Source organism: Salvelinus fontinalis, chromosome 14, assembly GCF_029448725.1.
Source record: "Salvelinus fontinalis isolate EN_2023a chromosome 14, ASM2944872v1, whole genome shotgun sequence".
Classification (NCBI taxonomy): Eukaryota; Metazoa; Chordata; class Actinopteri; order Salmoniformes; family Salmonidae; genus Salvelinus; species Salvelinus fontinalis.
In genome coordinates, this window is record NC_074678.1 from 51,903,557 (window position 1) to 51,923,010 (window position 19,454).

The window sequence follows — 19,454 nt, forward strand, 5'->3', positions numbered from 1 at the left end:
CGTGTTTTGCTGCCTGCCACCCTACTCCCATTGAAATCTGTGAGACCTTTGCAGCTTAGCTGTCTGTAAGTGCCTTTACATAGTTAATTTAACTCCTGAATCAACACTAGAATTGTTATAGTGAACAAAATCTCTACTAGGTAACACTGGCCAATTTGCGGTGTACATTTGTGTTGGCCTATTTAATCCATCGTGCTTTTGTCTTTCTCTGAGATGACTTGTTTCTCAAAATTAATAGTAGCATAATCTTGGACTGCTATTTGTCATTCCATTTTTTCAGCAATGTGTTACTTTTCCTCTGCTGGAAATTGTGAACACTGCACACATTAAGTGCTATTCGGAATTCTTGGGATGTCTCTACCCTAAACCCTTGCCTTAACTCCTACCCTTACACTAACCATAACCCTTACCTTTAAACCATTTAAAAGTCAATGGGAGTATGTATGTCCCAAGGATACCAGATAGCAGATACCCACTGCACAATGCACACACATTCTTGCACACAGACCAACCTCGTGCAGGAGGCGCCTCTCAGTTCTCGTGTTAGTCCAATGGAACAAAGACCAGCCTTATCAATTTATGCTTGCCTAGCCAATAGCGCGAGTCCTCATAGCTCACATGATGGCTTTCTCTCATGCCTTTCCACACAGTGTACAATCGCGGGATTGTGGCATCACTGAAGATCTGAAACTGGCCGGGTAGGACGTCAACAACAGCCAGCAAATTATTAGAAATTAAGACAATTTGTAAAATGAAGTTTTTCAGGTTCCTGGACCACATATATGCTGATGTATTTTCGAGCGGACTTTCTCTGACTGTTGACCGCGGAAATCCGTGAACGGTAGGTGACTATGCATCATCTTAAAATACTAAAGTGAACCGTAAATATTGTTGTTACTTAATTCAGATGGATTTAAAAAAAAATCAGATGTGCGTTTATCAATGGTGGTCCTTTTTATTCTCTCCACACCTTGCGTCACATGTCCTGTATTTGCACGCTGTGAGTTAAAATCTCTTTATCAAATGTTATTATTGAGGCTTGTACTTGTGAGTTCCACGCATATAGGCGTAGGTCTACCTCCCCTTGGATTTGTTATCAACTGTTGGTAAAAGGTAGCCAATGTTCTGTTTTTGATTGGATATAGCGTATGTGATGTGCAGGGCATGACATACAGCCTAAATAAAGGCACTGCAAACTCGCTGACCCTAAGTGTGTGCAGACACGGCTGGGTGAGGGCAGTTAACCCAACAAGAGGGCTGGAACACTTGAGGTGCAAACCTCTGCAACATGGATGGGGGGGGGGGGAGTGGATCATCCATCCTCCCATCTCATTTATTTCATTTCCATGCAAAATGTGTACAGTAGACTGTGTCAGAACGTGTCTCAATTATAAGAAAATACGACTGAAGTCAGCAATAGGCTAGCCTACAAGAAAGTCTCTCTCACTACCAAACATGCCTTTGCACCTTCCAATTAATTTGACAGACACTGTATGAGGTCATGTCATTCTATCCACCTTATATTGATTACCACAATCATTTTTTTTGCGTCACATTAAAAGGGCCGCTTTTCTTGATTTGAAGCAGCAATCAGAAAATAACTGGTCCCGGCTGATTGACGTTTTGAAAGGCTTCACATGGTTTTAATTAGGACCTATAAAATCTTTCTGTCCCATTCTCTGGAAGAAAAAAAAAGAAAATGGGGGGGGGGGGAGCAAAAACAAAAAACAACCCAACACAGAAAGTATTTTTTTATTACCCCCATTTTTTTTCTCCATGTTTGATTCCGGTGGTGTGCTCTTTTTTTTTCTTTGTCTGACTCCTCTGTTATCTAAACCTCCCCCAACTGGCGCTGGCTGCCGCCCTAGACACCTGAAGGCTAGACATAATGATCAACAGAGTTCCAGTCAGTTTGGAGCACAGCCCGTTGTTTTGTTTTATTCTCCCCCTGCTTCTACCTGCCTGCCTCTCCTTCCTCCATCCACAATCAAGGAGCCAGCATGCTATGTTTGCATGGGGCCAGTTACACTGCCGCTATGTATAGATATGGAGTCTGACACACACACACACACACACACATACACACACACACACACACACACACGAGGAAGGAAACATGAAAGACAACACTGTTCCTGTCGAGTGCGTGCAGGTTTGTGTGTGTGTGTGTTTTCTGCCATGCTATTTTAGCAAGGCTCTGAAAAAATTGTTAAATAGCACCTAGTGTTTTTCGTCCAAACCGAGCGAGTGCTTATTCACACACGGTATGGCTCATTTTGAAAGCCAGAAGTTTTTTGTTGGACTTGGATTATTAGCCTGCACATTCGCTTTTATTTATTCTACAGCACCAAAGTCTGGCATTATTTACCTTTCCGCCTCACGCGGTTGCCTCGGTGAATTGATCATGTTGTTTTAATCGGAACCTGCCCCTGTTTCAGTACTACATTGGTGGTAATGTTCGGGCCTTTGAAGATTTTCTACCCCGTTTCGCCACATACTGCTATAGTGAATGTCTATCACCTTGGGCTGAAAGCTAGAGCGTGCAGGTTTCTAATGCGAGACATGAACCAAAACCGCTGACTTACCCAGGTCTCATTAGGACTAGCGAGTTAATGAAAACGCTTCAATAATAAAGATTGTCTTTGGGTGAAAGCAGCTTTTGTGGAGCGAGCCTCAAATACAGAATTTTCTTACAAATTCAATTCATCCTGGTTTAATGTGATAATAACAAGCCTTTATCTATAATATAACATATTTTTTCCCCTCATGGTCAAGTCTTCCTTCTTGGGTCTCCTCAATGCCTTTATTGAGCTGTTTGCAAATTGTTCCTTATAAAATGAGGTATGTGAGGTACAATCTCTAGAATTTTTTTTATTTAACCTTTATGTAACTAGGCAAGGCATTTTAAGAACAAATTCTTATTTACAATGACGACCTACCCCGGCCAAACCCTTACACGGACGACACTGGGCCAATTGTACACCGTCCTATGGGACTCCCAATCACAGCCGGTTGTGATACAGCCTGGAGTCGAACCAGGGTCTGTAGTGACGCCTCTAGCACTGAGATGCAGGGCCTTAGACTGCTGCGCCACTTGGGAGCCCCTTACATTGATCAAATTGACACTTTATATGATTTATTCATAATACAACCAAGTTCCATATTGAAACATTTAGCTGATGTATAATTTACATGTGAATTATGTTGATGTGTGTTCATCAAATTTTCAAATTAATGAACATGTCTGATGCATGTAAAATGCGAAGGCAGCTCTTGATGAAAACAACTTGTTAGTTATTTCAGAGCCTACTTTGAGTATCATGATATTTAAGGACACACCTAGATCTCTCCTTGGATGCTTCCCAAATGACACCCTAGCCCCCATATATTGCACTACTTTTGACCAGATTCCTATGGGCCCTGGTCAAAAGCAGTGTACTATATAGGGAATAGGGTGCAATTTGAGATGTAATCATCCTTTGAATGTGGCCATAAAATACTGAATGGAAGCCACAAGCTGTTTTTTCCCTCCTGCACTTTGAAGCATTCTACCTGGAGATGAATAGGTGGCCCTCTAAAAAGAAGGAGAGAGAAAAGCGTTTATTGAAGGCTAAAGAGGGGGGATGCTACATGACGTATAGTCATATTATACTCAGACTAGATAGTTTTGGTGCAACCAGTAGGCAATGTACCATGTGTGGTAGGTAAGCTATTGAGCTATCGTTCTGTTTGCGCTTACTGTCGAGGTCAAAACATTGGTTTGCTGTATTAGATGATCAGTTTATTTGAATTACCTCTGTTGAATTTAGCAAAATGGCAATGAGTAGTGATTTTTTAAATATTTTTTTTACAAATGTATGTTGCACTGGATTTATTTGCCTCACCTTTTTCATTTAGCATTCGTCTTAACACAAAATTGCATTAGGGTTAAGTTGTAAAATGTTTAATATTTTTGCCTATAGTTATTTGGGAATTATATGAAATGTTTTTTAAGTCTATCAATAGTCCATAAATCTGTACTGATATAAATTGCTATCTTAATTGCACGATAATATAAAACACATGCTGCAAATGTCATTGGACAATCACAGAGCAACAGTTTAGGATTTTTTGTAGCAAGATTTATGTGGACTGAAGTCACGGTCAGGAATGTAAATGTAGGATTCGTTCAGTTACCAATGTGTTATTTCCTGGGAAAACTCTGCGGCCATGAAGAGGTTAATTGTTTTAGAATTTCCATCCGAGGGGAGAAAATGTGCGAAGGGGAGGATAATTGAGCTGCCGGTTGTTGAGTGTGTTATGGATTACTGCGCTTCTCCAAAGGAGAAAAGAAGAAGGAAGGGGGGATCAAGCGAGAAAAAAAAAAGCCCATGTATGCAATGCCGCCACAGGGGTTTTCTGGCCTTCTCAGGAGAGTGAGCAAGTCCTTTTTTAGCCCCCTGACCTCTTGCATGCTCCTCCCTGCTCCAGGTGCAAGCCCTCTCCGCCGGAGCTCACACACACCATTTATTCTTCACACAGACTGGAGAACCTGGGGGAAACGCTGTGTGAAAACACGGATCCTTTTCACATGGCTTTTCTCCCCTTTGTGCCGTTGTTTTTGTCTTGGGGTAAAGATTCAAAGCAGAGAGGGGGGAAGCAAAACTCAGATGGTATGACATGGTGTAATAATCACGAGCATAAAATCAAAGGCTTGTCATGTATAATTATTACACTGTTTGGTAATGCCAGGGCAAATCAGCCCTGGGCCATAGTGAAGGCTTCCTGATGCTATTAATGTGCTTTATCACAGAACACTAAAGCCCTGATGGACTGAACCATCTACAGTGCACCGCCAAGTGGTTGTGCTGTAAGGTTAATGATTCAATTGACATACATTCTACTTACATCTGGATGGCGCGGCTAGACAGATCCTCTGCACTATTTCATCGAGTTCCGGAAGTTGACAGGGAGGGAGTTGATCATGTAAATCAGACTTTTGGCTTCGTTAAGTTGAAATGTTTTCGATAAATGAACTTTTGAAATCAACCGCCTTGCAGTTGTCGTTCGCTAGCGGTCACAGAAATGTGCGGAGGCGTAGATCTACCGTAGGTCATTTTGAACCATCCAACCCATCGTTGCTGGGATTTAAATTGCAAGTCAATGGCACATGTGCCATTGTTCTTAAGTGTGGATTACGCCAAAACCTTTCCAAACGGAGGGGTCTGCTTACCCTTGGGCTATCTGAAACTCAACAGAACCAATGCGTCAAAGAAATTCACCACAGAGAGAGAGAAATAAGAATTAGTGTCCAATCCACTTATTTGTTGACCCTCATCTTGGAGCTCACGTTACAAATAGATCATTCCCGGTGTTCCTAGTGCGAGGATAGACAAAGTGAAGCCTGCCGGCAATCAATAAGGGGAGCGCAGAGGGGTGTGCTTTAAGAATCAAAGAGGGTGGGCTATTGGCATGGCCAGTATTGTTCCCCGTCTGCTGGAATCAGATAACGCAGCCGGGGCCTTGCAGAAAGGTCCTCCGTGGCCTCGGGCAGCACTATCAGACGGATATCCTTCCAAACCGGCAGTATTAGAAGATTGGATCTGCGAGATGGGCAACTCAACACGTGTTGGGGTTCGGGGGCCCTACTGTGCTCTGTTTTAGACGTGGCAGACCTGAACGAGTCTTGATACAGGCGGATGGATGGAGGGGTAGATGGAAGGATCGGGGGGTGAAGGTGGGTTGATAGGCCTACAGAAAAAAAGCCCCACTGTGTGCATCGAGAGGATGCGTGGGGTTCGATATCCCACCCTCCCTATGAGGGCCCTGTTCCCTCGCTCTCCTCTTTTACTTGCTAAAATAAAATCGCCCTGTTTTGAACTTGACACCGTTTCAGTTGGCACGAGTGTTTGTCTCAGATTAGCTCCCTGTGCTGTGAAGAGAGGGGGGTAAGAAAATGCAACAGTGCCACCACGATCTGAGATGAAAGAAAATGATTTGCACAATTTCATCTGAAAGTGGTATTTGTCCTGTTGTGTGGCTCTATCAAAGCAGAACAGCTACCGAGGTACATTATTTAAATGCCGGTTAATTCTTAACTGAACGCTTTCCAGGTAAATGCTGATCATGGCCACTCGACTTCCTCTCTTTTCAAACAAGTGTAATTTCTACAAACGTCTCCGGTCTGCTAAAGTTACTTTTCTCCAAATGCAGCGTGTATCACCTTAAGTGGCAAAGATTAAAGTTGTGTGGCTGTTCCTGTAGTTGAGTGTTGTTCAAATTCAACCTTGAAAGACAGAAAAGGAACCATGGATTTGTTCTTCGTTTGGCCTCTCAGACACAGCCATTGACAGATGACTTTGACCTCCTGCAGCGAAAAGAGAGATGATTTTTGTCACATTTCCCGTAGTGCTGGGCGATACCTACACTACACCCATGTTCAACTTTTCACGCCTTGTCAAAAGAGACACAGCAGAGTTTGTGAAGGAAAACACTGCCACACCACAGAAGAAAGGAACGGTGGAGAAGAGGAAGTTGGTTAAAGTGTGGATTGGTGAAGACATGAGAAAATTCAAGGAAGAGGTGCCCGGGTGAGTTCCACACCTGCTGATTTACAGCCCAAAATGGGTAATACATTCCACATCACACCCATGGGGGAAGACATTCCACACAGTGTACCGCTTAGACACAATTTTATCACCTGAAATCTAACACTTTTTCACTTTCACCCCTCCCTTCCTCAAACCCTCACTGTTTGCACGTGTTACAGTGGCAACGTAATAAAACGGTTGCGTCTTCTATCAAGCATTGAGAAGAGCCATTGCGTGTAATGAAGTTGGGATTCTCAGTGGGACTTCGCCAGACTCGTGATTAGAAACGTTTGTCTCGGCATCTCGCCTTAGCTGCCTAACTCTCTTAATTGCAAATCGTATAATGGGACGATGGAGCCGTTTCGGGCCGTTCCATGCTGCTTTATGGTACTTGGTGACGCAGTATAACGTAACGTGCCCCGTCTATTACGGCGAGGAGATCAGCACGGCCTCTTGTGTGAGTACGGCTACTTGTTCAATTTCGAGGAGAGGACGGACAATTAAACTACAGCTCCCAGGAGGCCGTTCATTTGGTTAGTGGCCCCCTCTAAAGCGCCCCTGGATGTGTCGAGTTGGCTAGGGAGGGAGGGATCTCTGAAGAGTTGTGTGGGCTGATTAGAAGTGTTGAGAGGGGGGAACGGGGCGCGTGGGGGGGAGGGACTCCCTCGGTGCTCGCCCCAGTCACCTCTCTAATGCGTTCTGAATAAGTCCCCCTCCAAATACATTTGTTCTCGAAGATTACATCTGGCCTCGTTTAAGTTGCGTTTGTCATTTATCCCCCCGGAAACCCATGCCGCCCCCTTTGTCTTTGTCTGAGCCGTATGGGTTTGTAGCATGTCAGCACAATGTGCCCATGCAATCAGGGCATCTCGGCTCGGGAATTTACATATCTATTAACTTCTTGAGATTTGAGGGGTATACTACAATTTGAAGCTAGATCTATTCAGGATTTTCTAAAGCTAGCCAGCTTCAGTTAACTTCACATTCCAGCTCGGGCCTCATCCGTACTATGACGGTGGATATTGCTCGTCTGCCTGCCGCTAACTCTAGCAGGCTTATAACTGCACGTGCATGTCGCTTGTGGCTAGTCGAACACCAAACTCTTCATTGAGACAATGCTAAACCATCAATCAATGGGCGAGTCAATGCCACATTTTCATTTGTGCCGAAATCAAAATGAAAGAAAAGAAAATGGGAAATTCAGCAGGCTATGGTGTGAAATAGGCTTGTTGATGTGCCGTCTTAATCTCATAACTTTTCGTTAATATGCCATCTTTGGTGTGCTTATCAATGCACAAGCACCTTTTTCCCCCACTTCTATCGATAAAATAATTGTATTAAGTCATGCAAGTTTTACTGTGCATGAAGATTCAAATGCATTCTGTTATTGCTAAATGTGTAATGTGATAGGTATTTTAACATATATATATATATATATATATATATATATATATATATATATATATATATATATATATATATATATATATATTCATTAATAAAATATTTAATCAGTCCTCTTCCTCAAATGAAGGGGATGATGATGCAATCTTTGCAAGAGGGAGGGAATCTGATTTCATTCATCGGTCCTCAACCCGGCGACTCAGACACTTCATTCAGGATAAATGGTGTTTGAAGTTGCATTAGCCCGCGTGGGAGCAGGTTAGTTCTGAAGGATTCATTGCCATAAATATGTTTCTGGCTCAACGGTGAGCCACTTTCGAGTTAAGTTGGCCAAAGTTACCTAAGTAACTCCTCAAACCCTGTAGGTAGTATAGGGCTCTGGTGTCGCAAACACTATAGAACTGTCTATGTTGGGTTGTTTATTCTCACCTCTGAACATTTACTGGCAATATCGTTTGTAAATATGATGGTGATGATTGGCTCGTTCACTGGACACACAGTCATGTGAAGTCATGTTTAGTAGGAGACTAGGGACCCTCAAGTTTGAAAGAAAGATACTTTTCCATTGCATGATATTACGAACAAAAATAACATTAAGCACATTGATAAATGTTACCAACTAAATTATGCACTTTTTAAACACGCATATAGAAGTGAGTAGTCCCCGACTCGGATGTATACGAGTTCTAAAAGGTGACTGCTGAAGAATTGGCCTCTGTGCTGTTCCATTCGATTCACGTGGAAGTTGGAATAGCAGGAAATGACATACATTCTGTTTTGAAATTACCATCAAATCAAATCCAAGCTGTGGAGATAAGGGAGCGCACTGTTTCTGCTGCTGGGAAAATCCTTTAAAAAAAAAACATTAACTGGAAATGAAATTATGAGACAGCAATATTTTTTCAAACAACACACTGTAGTCAACCCACTGGAATGAATGGTCATGCACATCTCAACCAAATGCTAATAAAACTATTTCTACAAGAAAAAGTATAATGTTATAAATAACTTGTGTCTAGAATAGATATTACTCAAGTTTTTCAGATGGTTTAAGTCATTTTTAAGATACACACGAGTAATGTTTTCAAGCTCACATTTCACAATATAATGCTTGGTTACGCCAAGCTCCCTAAGGGGATTACCTTCTGCATACACAGATGAGCAAATATGACAGTCAGATGAGTAATTGTTTTGATGAATCACTTCCGGACTCGTCTTTGTTCTCGGAACAACGTGGCAGTTGAGTCAGGAGAACCCAATACTCCTCCCCCTTCACACAACGACTCCCTGTTCTGAGATTGACAGTTTGAGGAATCTCAGGCGTTCCTGGGGGACGCCTCTGAATCACCTGTGTACACATTGGCTCGGGTCCTGATCACTAGTCTCTGTCAGAGATGTGGTGTGAGCCTATAAAGAGTAACATGTTACTGACTGAGCAGTGTCAATTTGCTCTCTACCCCTTCCCTGCCCCAGTGGCGATTTTAGCATGTAAAACTTGCACTATAATGGTGACAAACAGTGCCCACAAACTGTCAGGGTCCACATAAAGCTGCCCCAACAGCAGAGTCCCAACAGCAGTCTCAACACCTTACCACTGCTCCACCTGGCTATCAGCGGAGCCATGTCTGGCAGCGAAACAGCTAATTCAGCCTCATTTACTGCCTTTTAAAAAACATAGCTGATATGTCTGACTTGTTTAAACAAATGTGGTTTCTACTGAGATGTACAAACTATGGCATAAGGGAAAGACGAGCAGATAAGGGGCAATACGTAATTTCGATTAAGACATTAATGAGCGAGCTAGGACAGACGATGTCAATATAATTATTTGTTCTGCACTTTTGAAATTCAGAACATGGGCCGTTCTTACAGTATTCTCCCTGTACACCAAGTCAGAACCGTAGGATAAATAATGAGGCCATATAAGCAGACAATGACAGCTCTTACAATATTTGATGATTACATTTCTCTAAAACAGGCTATAGGCTGCATGTGCACCACCAAGTCAGAACAGTAGGCGAAAGAGGGGGAAAGGGACCAAATTATTTGTGTGAGGCACATGGGTTACTATCAGCTTACTACACAACATACACTTAGTATTACTTTCTTAGCTGCAGTATACATATCTCCCTGGCATATTACATAATTTATGCAGCAGCATACAGTACATTTTTGGACTCACCTTGTTCGTGCTGTGCTCACTTCCTTCCAAACCACTCATTGTTGAATTTGTGATTTCCAACTTGTTGTGTAATTGTTATGGCCGATGAGCAGTTGTTTCAGAGTCCCGCAATAAGAGCTAAGAAGCTAATGTTCTCTGAATGTCACTGAGTAGACTGATAGCATGATCTATTCAATTATGGCATATTTCTACTGTTTGTATTCATTAGCATCACTGTCAATTACATTCTTTCATTTTGAAGGCTAACCGCAAAGTCCACTATTGTGGCTAATCCTTATTTTGGCTAGTTTCACATAGATTCACATTCACATAGACCACCATTAATCAAATAAGAATTGCCTTATAAATTAGGGCTATTTTAGATGATGGCACCAAGCTATATAGTTAGCTAGCTAACTATAGCTACTGGAACAGATTGTTGTTTTGCTATGTTTTTGGGGAAGACCATTGTTTGCATCCATGCGCTGGCTAGCTTTTTTTATGACCAGCACTGTAGGTGCGCACAACAACTTTACCAGCATCATAGCATACGTATCGATGAATCGTTCTGACATATGAAATACGAGTGATAGTGTAATAACTACATAAAAAATGTATGATTGCGTTAAATTATTATGTGACGTGCAGTCATATTCAGATCCTGATTGCTTATTTGACACGCAAAGACCGAAACGGCGTTCCATAGAAATCCTGGTCTAGAATGAAATGACTGAACAACGAAACAGCACAGCAAGTAAGTGAAAGGAATAGGTTTTGATTATGTTTTAATGGTAACGGGGACATACGTAAATGCCAAACGAAGTAACTTTTTGGTCAGTGTGTGTGTGTGTAACCTTTATTTAACTAGGCAAGTCAGTTATGAACAAATTCTTATTTACAATGACGGCTTACCCCGGCCAATCCCGGAGGACGCTGTGCCAATTGTGCGCCGCCCTATGGGACTCCCAGTCACCACTGTAGTGACGCCTCTCACACTGAGATGCAGTGCCTTAGACCGCTGCGTCCATGTGTGTGTTAACTATTTAACTGTACTAGAATGATTAATAGGCCGCTAAAATGTTTAATATTGGTTATCGGTATCGTTTTTTTTGGCAAGGAAAATATTGGATATCGGTATCGGCCAAAAAGTGTCATATCGGTGCATCACTAGTACTCAGTAATGTATTGGATTTGCCCCAAACATAACACTTTCTGTTTAGTTAAAAAAGTGTATTGCCTTGCCACATTTTTTGCAGTATTACTTCAGTGCCTTTTTTGCAAACAGGATAGATGTTTTGAAATATTTTTTATTCTGTATAGGCTCCATTATTTTCACTCTGTCAATTAGGTTCGTATTGTGGAGTAACTACAATGTTGTTGATCCATCCTCGGGTTTCTCTTATTACTGTATATCCATTCAACTCTAACTGTTTTAAAGTTGGCCTCATGGTGAAATCCCTGAGCAGTTTCCTTCCTCTCCGGCAACTGAGTTAGGAAGGACCTCGGTGTCTTTGTAGTGACTGGGTGTATTGATACACCATCCAAAGTGTAATTAATAAATTCACCATGCTCAAAGGGATATTCAATGTCTGATAAACACATGTTTTTTTCCCATCTACCAATAGGTGCACTTCTTTGCGAAGCGTTGGAAAACCTCCCTGGTCTTTGTGGTTGAATCTGTGTTTGAAATTCAATGCTCAACTGAGGAACCTTACAAATAATTGTATGTGTGGGAAACAACACACAATTATATTAAACACTATTATTGCACACAGAGTGAGTCCATGCAACTTATTGTGACTTTAGCATATTTTTACTCTTTATCTTATTTAGGCTTGACATAACAAAGGGATTATGGCAAGCCATAATTATTGACTCTGCTTTTCATTTTCATTTTTTATAAATTTGTAAAAAAATTTAAAAAACATAAATTCCACTTTGACATTATGGTGTATTGTGTGTAGGCTGGTGACACATCTAAATGTTATCAATTTTAAATTCAGGTTTTAACACAACAAAATCTGGAAAAAGTCAAGAGGTGTGACTATACAAATGCTTGTGCACACATTTGCATGTGTACACTCCATCTCACACACACACACATAGTCAGTCTCGCACGCTCATATCTTCCAAGTGAATTAGAAAGGCGCTTTGGCTGTACACAGGGCGTAAGCCTGGGAAAGCGTTTTTCTAAACATAATGTTTGTAGATTAGCCGAGGTTAATGATCCGATTGCTTGGGAGGCGGCTGCCTGGGAGGCTAGGCGGCTCTTTAATGTGAGGCGGGGGAAAACAAGATGTGCTTGGCTGTCCCGTCTCCCTTATTGCCACCAGACACACACAGTACTGCAGGCAATACATAGCATAGAAATAGAATAACAAAACCTTGACTTGATTGGAAATATTCATTCTAGAAATTGTATTTCTATGATGGCAACACTATTTACGCTATGCAGGCACCATACGGCATAGGCATTATATTACAGAATGTCAACTTGAATGGGAATGACTGTTCCAGTAATTCTATTTCTTTATTTATACTATCTAGGAATCGGTTTGCTAACCCTTTTAAGAGTTGCTAGGAAAATGAACAGTCTAAAATTGACCTCAATGGGCAGACTATTTTCTTTGCGTAAAGGAGAAATTACAAGACGGCACGGAATATCACGCCACATTATTTCTGTAAAAATAAAACATTTTAAGGTAAACGCCAAAAGTAGAAACACTTGTTGTTTTTCTTTTTAAGCCACAGAGCCTCTAAGTCTACTTGTGGAGTCGCTGTTTATTGTTCTCCCGCTCTCTCCTCATTGTTTAGTTAGAGTTTCTTTATGTTCATCTATAAAGTCTTTTGAAGAAATAGGGCCCATCTATGGGGTCTGGGTGGCTCGTGATCCTCAGTGGTTAGTTCATCGAGGTCGGACGCCCTACCGCTGCCCCCCTCTCTCAAGATAAGTGGAGGAATGGTGGAGAGAGAGACTGAAAAATTATTGAGACCCCTCCTCGCCCCTCTTCTGCCTCCCTGGTTCCCCCTCCCTGTGCCTGTCGAGGCATGCCTTCCCTCGCAACTGACGTGAACACAGACAGAGGGCAAGAGGAGAGGTGGGCGAACAAAGAGGCACTGTCACTGTCTCACTGGGGTTTTTGGGGAGGGTTGGCTGGACTGGCGGGGTGGGAGAGGGAGGGTAGTGGGGGGGGGGGGGGTAGAATAGAGATTAAAATATGGAGAGGGGGGACTATTGAGCGAGATAAAGACTACAAGCGGTGAGAGTTTCTCTCACACACACAAAACAGTAGGGCTCTCTTGCCCGTGTCTCCCGAAGTGAGGCGCGAGGAGTGGAAGGTCCGCTCTGTTTACTCTTCATTGTGCAGTATTTGCTTAACCCTCTTTCCTTTATCTGTGCAGCTGTACGTTTGAAAAAAGGCCGGGGAGGGGATCTAGCTGGCTGAATGGGAGCACAGCTGTTAGTGATTTCTTGAGTACAATTATAACAGCCGTGGATTCCTCTCTAGCTGAATCTCCTCCCCCCCCCCCCCCCCCCCCTCTCCACACAAGTTCTCCTTGAGGTATGCGTTGCTGTTTGGCCCAAGCTCAGTTAAGTATTCTGGCGTTGCTGCTTTGTTCACTTTTGAAAACTATGCCTTTTGGGCTTTTAGACACCATCTTGCCTCTGGAGTAGAAATAGGTGACACTGAAAATATGCTCTCATCCACTGTGGTATTCTTTTACAGGACTTCCTATTACTGTATATCTACATTTTGAAAGATAACCAAATCGCTGATGTTATGGAGTGGAGCCAGCAACCTGGGCACGTCTCTCTCTCTCTCCCGCTCTCGACTAATTTCGTTTTAAATGGAATGTTCCCTGCCCTCCGCTTTTCCTTGTGAAGACGACTCCTTATACCGGAACAGTTTCTTTATCGTTTTGCCTCTGTCCTTTTACATTTCAGAGGTTATCAGAAAGCTGCGATAAGAGAGGAAAACGGAGAGGAAGAGAAGCAGCCCGACGCGGTGTGAAGGAATGGAATAAACCCCAGAGCAGAACCAGAGGAAGGAGAGATGACTGCCGTGAGATGAGAGGGATAGAGGTAAGAGCCCTGAGGTCAAACGGCGCCTCGTGGTAGAGGGATGGGGGAGGGTGAGGTGTCTTCATTTAAGTCCCACCTGGATGCCTGAGTCACCTGCACACAGGGTGGGGTGTGTGTGTGTGTGTGAGAGAGTCCTCCTGAGCCCTCTTGTAGTGGACTGGGTCGAGAGCTTCAAGTTCCTCGGTGTCCACATTGCTAAGGAATTAACATGGTCCACACACACCATCACAGTCGTGAAGAAGGCACGATAATGCCTATTCCCCCTCGGGAGGCTGATAAGATTTGGAATGGGCCCTCAGATCCTCAAAGTTCTACAGCTGCAGCATTGAGAGCATCTTGACCGGCTGCATCACCACCTGGTATGACAACTTCTTCCACATCCGACTGCAAGGCGTCAGAGGAAGGCCCTAAAAATTGTCAGATTCCAGCCACCCAAGTCCGACTGTTTTCTCTGCTATCGCTCGGTAAGCGGTACCGATGCACCAAGTCTGGAACCAACAGGATAGAGGCCTTCACGGGCAGGAATTTTAAGCTTGAGCCCTACCCATGCCCGCGACGATCAGGCCCAACATCCCGAAATCAGAAATAAATTTCTCCGTTAGTAAATCCATTAATTGCTACTCTCTCTCTCTGTCACTCGCTCCCTGCACACGGCTTGCTCTGCTCATCGCCGCTGAGACTGTGAGTATCCATAGTTTAGCTCGGGCTGCTCTGCTCAATGAAGAGACACGAGAGAGCAGTTACCTGTTAGCTACTTTTCGTCAGATATAAACTCGGACAAAAGTCAAAACATTATTTTCTGTGAAATAATCTCTCCTGTCTTATGTTTGATGAGGTTGAAGCACTTCTGACACCTTGTTATGCTCTCAGTCACATATGACTGTACTGCGCAGCAGAGCACGAGCAAATGGCTCCGCTTCAAAATGTTACTGATCAATTTAGTGATACCCAAGACCTGCCTGTACCCTAGTTATTGATGAAGAAACAGGCCCTACCCGGCCCTAATCCGATGTATGATGTTGGGGCCCGTCGGGCTTGGGTCGGGTAGCAGAGCTCTACAACAGGACCCTGAACAGCTTCTACCCCCAAGCCATAAGACTGCTAAGTATTCCAGATAGCAATTTGGTTCTTTATTCCCCCCCCCCCCTTTTCACTAACTATTTTGACTCATCACATACACTGCTTCTACTGCTTATTACCTATCCTGTTGCCTAGTCCTTTTACGCGGTCCTATATATTCATATCTACCTCAATTACCTCAGACCCCTGCACATCGACTCGGTACTGGTGCCGTTTGTATATAGCCAAGTTATCGTAACTCATTGTGTATTTGTGTCATTATCTTTCTATTATTACATTTTTCTCTGCATTGTTGGGAAGGGCCTATAAGTAAGCATTTCTACACGTGTTGTTTACGAAGCATGTGACACATACAATTTGATTTGTGTGTCTTTTTGCAAGTGTGTGTTTGTGTGTACGGGCGTGCGTGACAGGCACTGAGCCATACGAGGCCAGGTGAGGAACCCTCCGTTCTGTCTCTCCCAGCACCTGCCTCATCCCTGACTCCTCAACTCCTCCTTTATCTCCCGCTCTAATCTCACGTTCTTTCCCTCTCTCATCTCTCTATCCCTGATACAGAGTTAAAAGTCCAGAGTTAATCTGTCCTTCACGTGTTAATTAAGAGGTGTTTCACGTGAAATGCTTTTTTTCTCGACTCCAGCCATCAATTGGGCTCAAAGTATCATCCTTTTTTTGCCTTTTTAAGTCCAGTTTTACCCATTTAAAAAATATGTATTTGAATCCTAAGATCTGTTATCACATACACAGTCAACATTTTGGACGCCTACTCATTCAAGGGTTTTCTTTACTTTGACTATTTTATACATGTATGTTTTCATATTTTTTTTTTATTTTTTTTTACAAATGAATTAAAAATTAAAAGCTAAAATGTCTCGAGTAAATAAGTGTTCAACCCCTTTGTTATGGCAAGCCTAAATAGACCAGAAGTAAAAATCTGCTTAACAAGTTACATATTAAGTTGCATGGAATCTGTGTGCAATACTAGTGTTTAACATGATTTTTTTATAGGCTACCTGATCTCTGTACCAAACAAATACATTTATCTGTAAGGTCCCTCAGTCAAGCTGAGTCAAGTTTCCAAGAAGTATTGGTAGATTGTGTAAAAAAAGAACGAAAAAGAAGCAGACATTGTTATTAATTACACTTTGGATGGCGTATCAATACACCCCGTCACTACGAATATACAGGTGTCCTGCCTAACTCAGTTGCCGGAGAGGAAGGAAACCACTCAGGGATTTCACCATGAGGCGAGTGGTGACATTTAAACAGTTGCAAAGTTTAATGGCTGTGATAGGAGAGAACTGACGATGGATCCACAACGTTGTAGTTACTCTACAATACTAACCTAATTGACTGAGTGAAAACTATGAAGCCTGTACAGAATAAAAAATATTCAGTAACATGCATCCTGTTTGCAACAAGACAGTGAAGTAATACTGCAATTAACTTTTTGTCCTGAATAAAAGTGTTGTTTGGGGCAAATCCAATAGAACACAGTACTGAGTACCACTCTCCATATGTTCAAGTATAGTGGTAGCTGCTTGGAATCGTTAAGGACTGGAGTTTTACAGGATAAAGAAAGTAATGGAATGGAGCTAAGCACAGGCAAAATCCTAGAGGAAAACCTGGTTCAGTCTGCTTTCCACCAGACACTGGGAGATAAATTCACATTTTAGCATGGCAATAACCTAAAACACAATGCCAAATCTACACGAGAGTTGCTTACCAAGAAGACAGTGAATGTTCCTGACTGTCCGAGTTACGGATTTGACTTAAATCTGTTTGAAAATGGTTGCCTAGCAATGATCAACAACCAATTTGACAGATCTTGAAACATTTAGAAAATAATTATAGGCAATTGTTGCACAATCCAGGTGTGGAAAGCTCTTAGAGACTTACCCAGAAAGACTCACAGCTGTAATTGCTGCCAAAGGTAATTCTAACATGTATTGACTCAGGGGGTTGAAAACGTATCTAATCAAGATACATTTAGTGTTTTAATTTAACATATTTTATTTAGTTTTTAGTTTTTTTTTTACAAATGTTAGAATTTTTCTTCTACTTTGACATTACAGAGTATTTTGTGTAGATCGTTGACAAAAAAGGACAATTCAATCCATTTGAATCCCGCTTTGTCATACAACAAAATGTGGACAAATTCAAGGGGTGTGAATATTTTCTGACGGCACCGTATGTGGAAGGGTCATTGTCAGGGCAAAAAGACAAAAGACACAGAGAACAAACAGATACTGCAATGTGTTGCTGGGTTTTAGTGTTCCCAAGCCAATGTCTGAGACACTTAGTCTAAGAGCATCCTGTCTTTCCCTCTCCTGGGCTATAAACTACAGTAAATCAAATACTAGTCTGTGGCGTGGTCAGACTGACTGGGGCTCTAAGATTATAGGTTACGCCAAGATATAAAGAGAATGCCGGAAAGCTGTCATTTCTTCTTCTCTTTGCCTGTCTTCTACCACTCTGAGAGAGAGAGAGAGAGAGCGGGTTAATCTCAAAAGGTGGTAGGAGGTTGAAAAGGTTGGCGCTCTAGCTTCCAGCTAGCTGTTGTGGTAGCTTAGTTGCTGTACCCTTCTTCTGGGAAATCATTTTTCCTAGTCCCTCCCTACCCACACTCACATTAGTGTTCCCCTTGTCTCACTCACTCATTCACTCACACACATATCCCTCTCTTTCATCCTACCAGTCCAACAAAGGCCTCTTGTTTTAAAGGCAGGTGGCGATTAAAAAGTTTAAGGGGATATAGAGAGTAGCTCCTTGTTTTTTTAAATGTTTTAATTGTTTGTTTTTTTACATCAGGAAACCTGTGAGTGTTTCCAAGCAAACAGCCCCACTTTGCTTTTCCTCCTATTCATTAGGTCAAAACATTTTTTCAACTGAAAACAAAACCAAGTTTATTCGACAAGCCTTCTGTCTCAAAGCCTGGTTTCAAAGCCAGGATGTCACCTGACTGTTCTTACAATATGACTCGCTGTGATGCCCCCTTTGAATAAGGAGCTCACGCTGACAGCACAGTGCAGTTCAGCTCTTTCGGTATCATTTTAGGACTGCAGAACTACCGATAACTGTCCTGCGTTAGCATGAGGATAGCACTTTACATTCCGGCTCGGTAATAATATCTATGTATTTATTTATTCTTTATTGAAGTACAATAAAGTGCAAAGTAAAACACCCTGGTGTTGTTTTACTTTAGCTAACTAAATAGCAATGTTAGCCAACCTACAATTGTGTTTTTACGCAATACCTTGTCATCACGTCTAGTTCGCTAGCTAATATCACAACAACATTAGCGAAGGCTTGATGAAATGTTCATGGAAATTAGTGTTCTATTTTTTTTTAAATTATAGCTATCTTGCTAAGTACCTGTTCACAGAAAGCATTCAAAACAGCAGACTGAAGAGACTGGTAGAGAGCGCGTGTTCTGTTCATCTGACATTCCTGTCGACCAAATCAATCCATCACAGCGCAATTGTCAACCACAAAAGCCAATGCAGACATGAAAAATAACAAAGAGCAACGGAAAGGGAATTTTGGTGAACTTTGAGAGGGGTGAATACAACAAATATAATAATATTGCGCTATTGTATTTCACCAAAATCCATTTTCGATGCTCTTTGTTATTTTTCATGTCTGTTGCTCTGTGATTATGTCAAATGCGTGCATGCACTCTCCACTCTTTCTCCACTGCAGCAAAGATTATCTAGACAAGATAGTCGAGTGACCACTCGAACAATAGAAATACACAGTGCATTCAGAAAGCATTCAGACCCCTTCACTTTTTATACATTTTGTTACAATACAGTCTTCTAAAATGTATTAAATCTTTTTTTTCCATCATCGATCGACACACAATACCCCATAATGACAAAGCAAAAACAGGTTTTTTATATTTTTTTGCAAATTTATCAAATATTTATAACAGAAACAGCACATTTTCATGAGTATTCAGACCCTTTACTCAGTACTTTGTTGAAGCACCTTTGGCAGCGGTTACAGCCTCGAGTCTTCTTTCGTTTGACGCTATAAGCTTGGCAGACATGTATTTGGGAGTTTCAGTATTCTCTGCAGATCCTCTCAAGCTCTGTCAGGTTGGATGGGGAGCGTCGCTGCACAGCTATTTTCTGGTCTCCCCAGAGATGTTCGA

General features: G+C 42.1%; 1 long non-coding RNA gene across 3 annotated transcripts in view; it reads left to right on the top strand.

Moving 5' to 3' along the window:
• The first annotated feature begins 607 nt into the window (after positions 1 to 607).
• LOC129811098 (uncharacterized) overlaps positions 608 to 19,454 on the top strand; it is a 44,000-nt gene continuing 25,153 nt past the window's right edge. The window contains exons 1-2 of one of the 3 annotated variants that reach the window (XR_008752837.1): positions 608 to 841; positions 14,081 to 14,218. This is a non-coding gene — a long non-coding RNA (uncharacterized LOC129811098). The remainder of the gene's footprint in view (positions 842 to 14,080; positions 14,219 to 19,454) is intronic. The other 2 variants (XR_008752836.1, XR_008752835.1) reach the window with 2 other exon arrangements.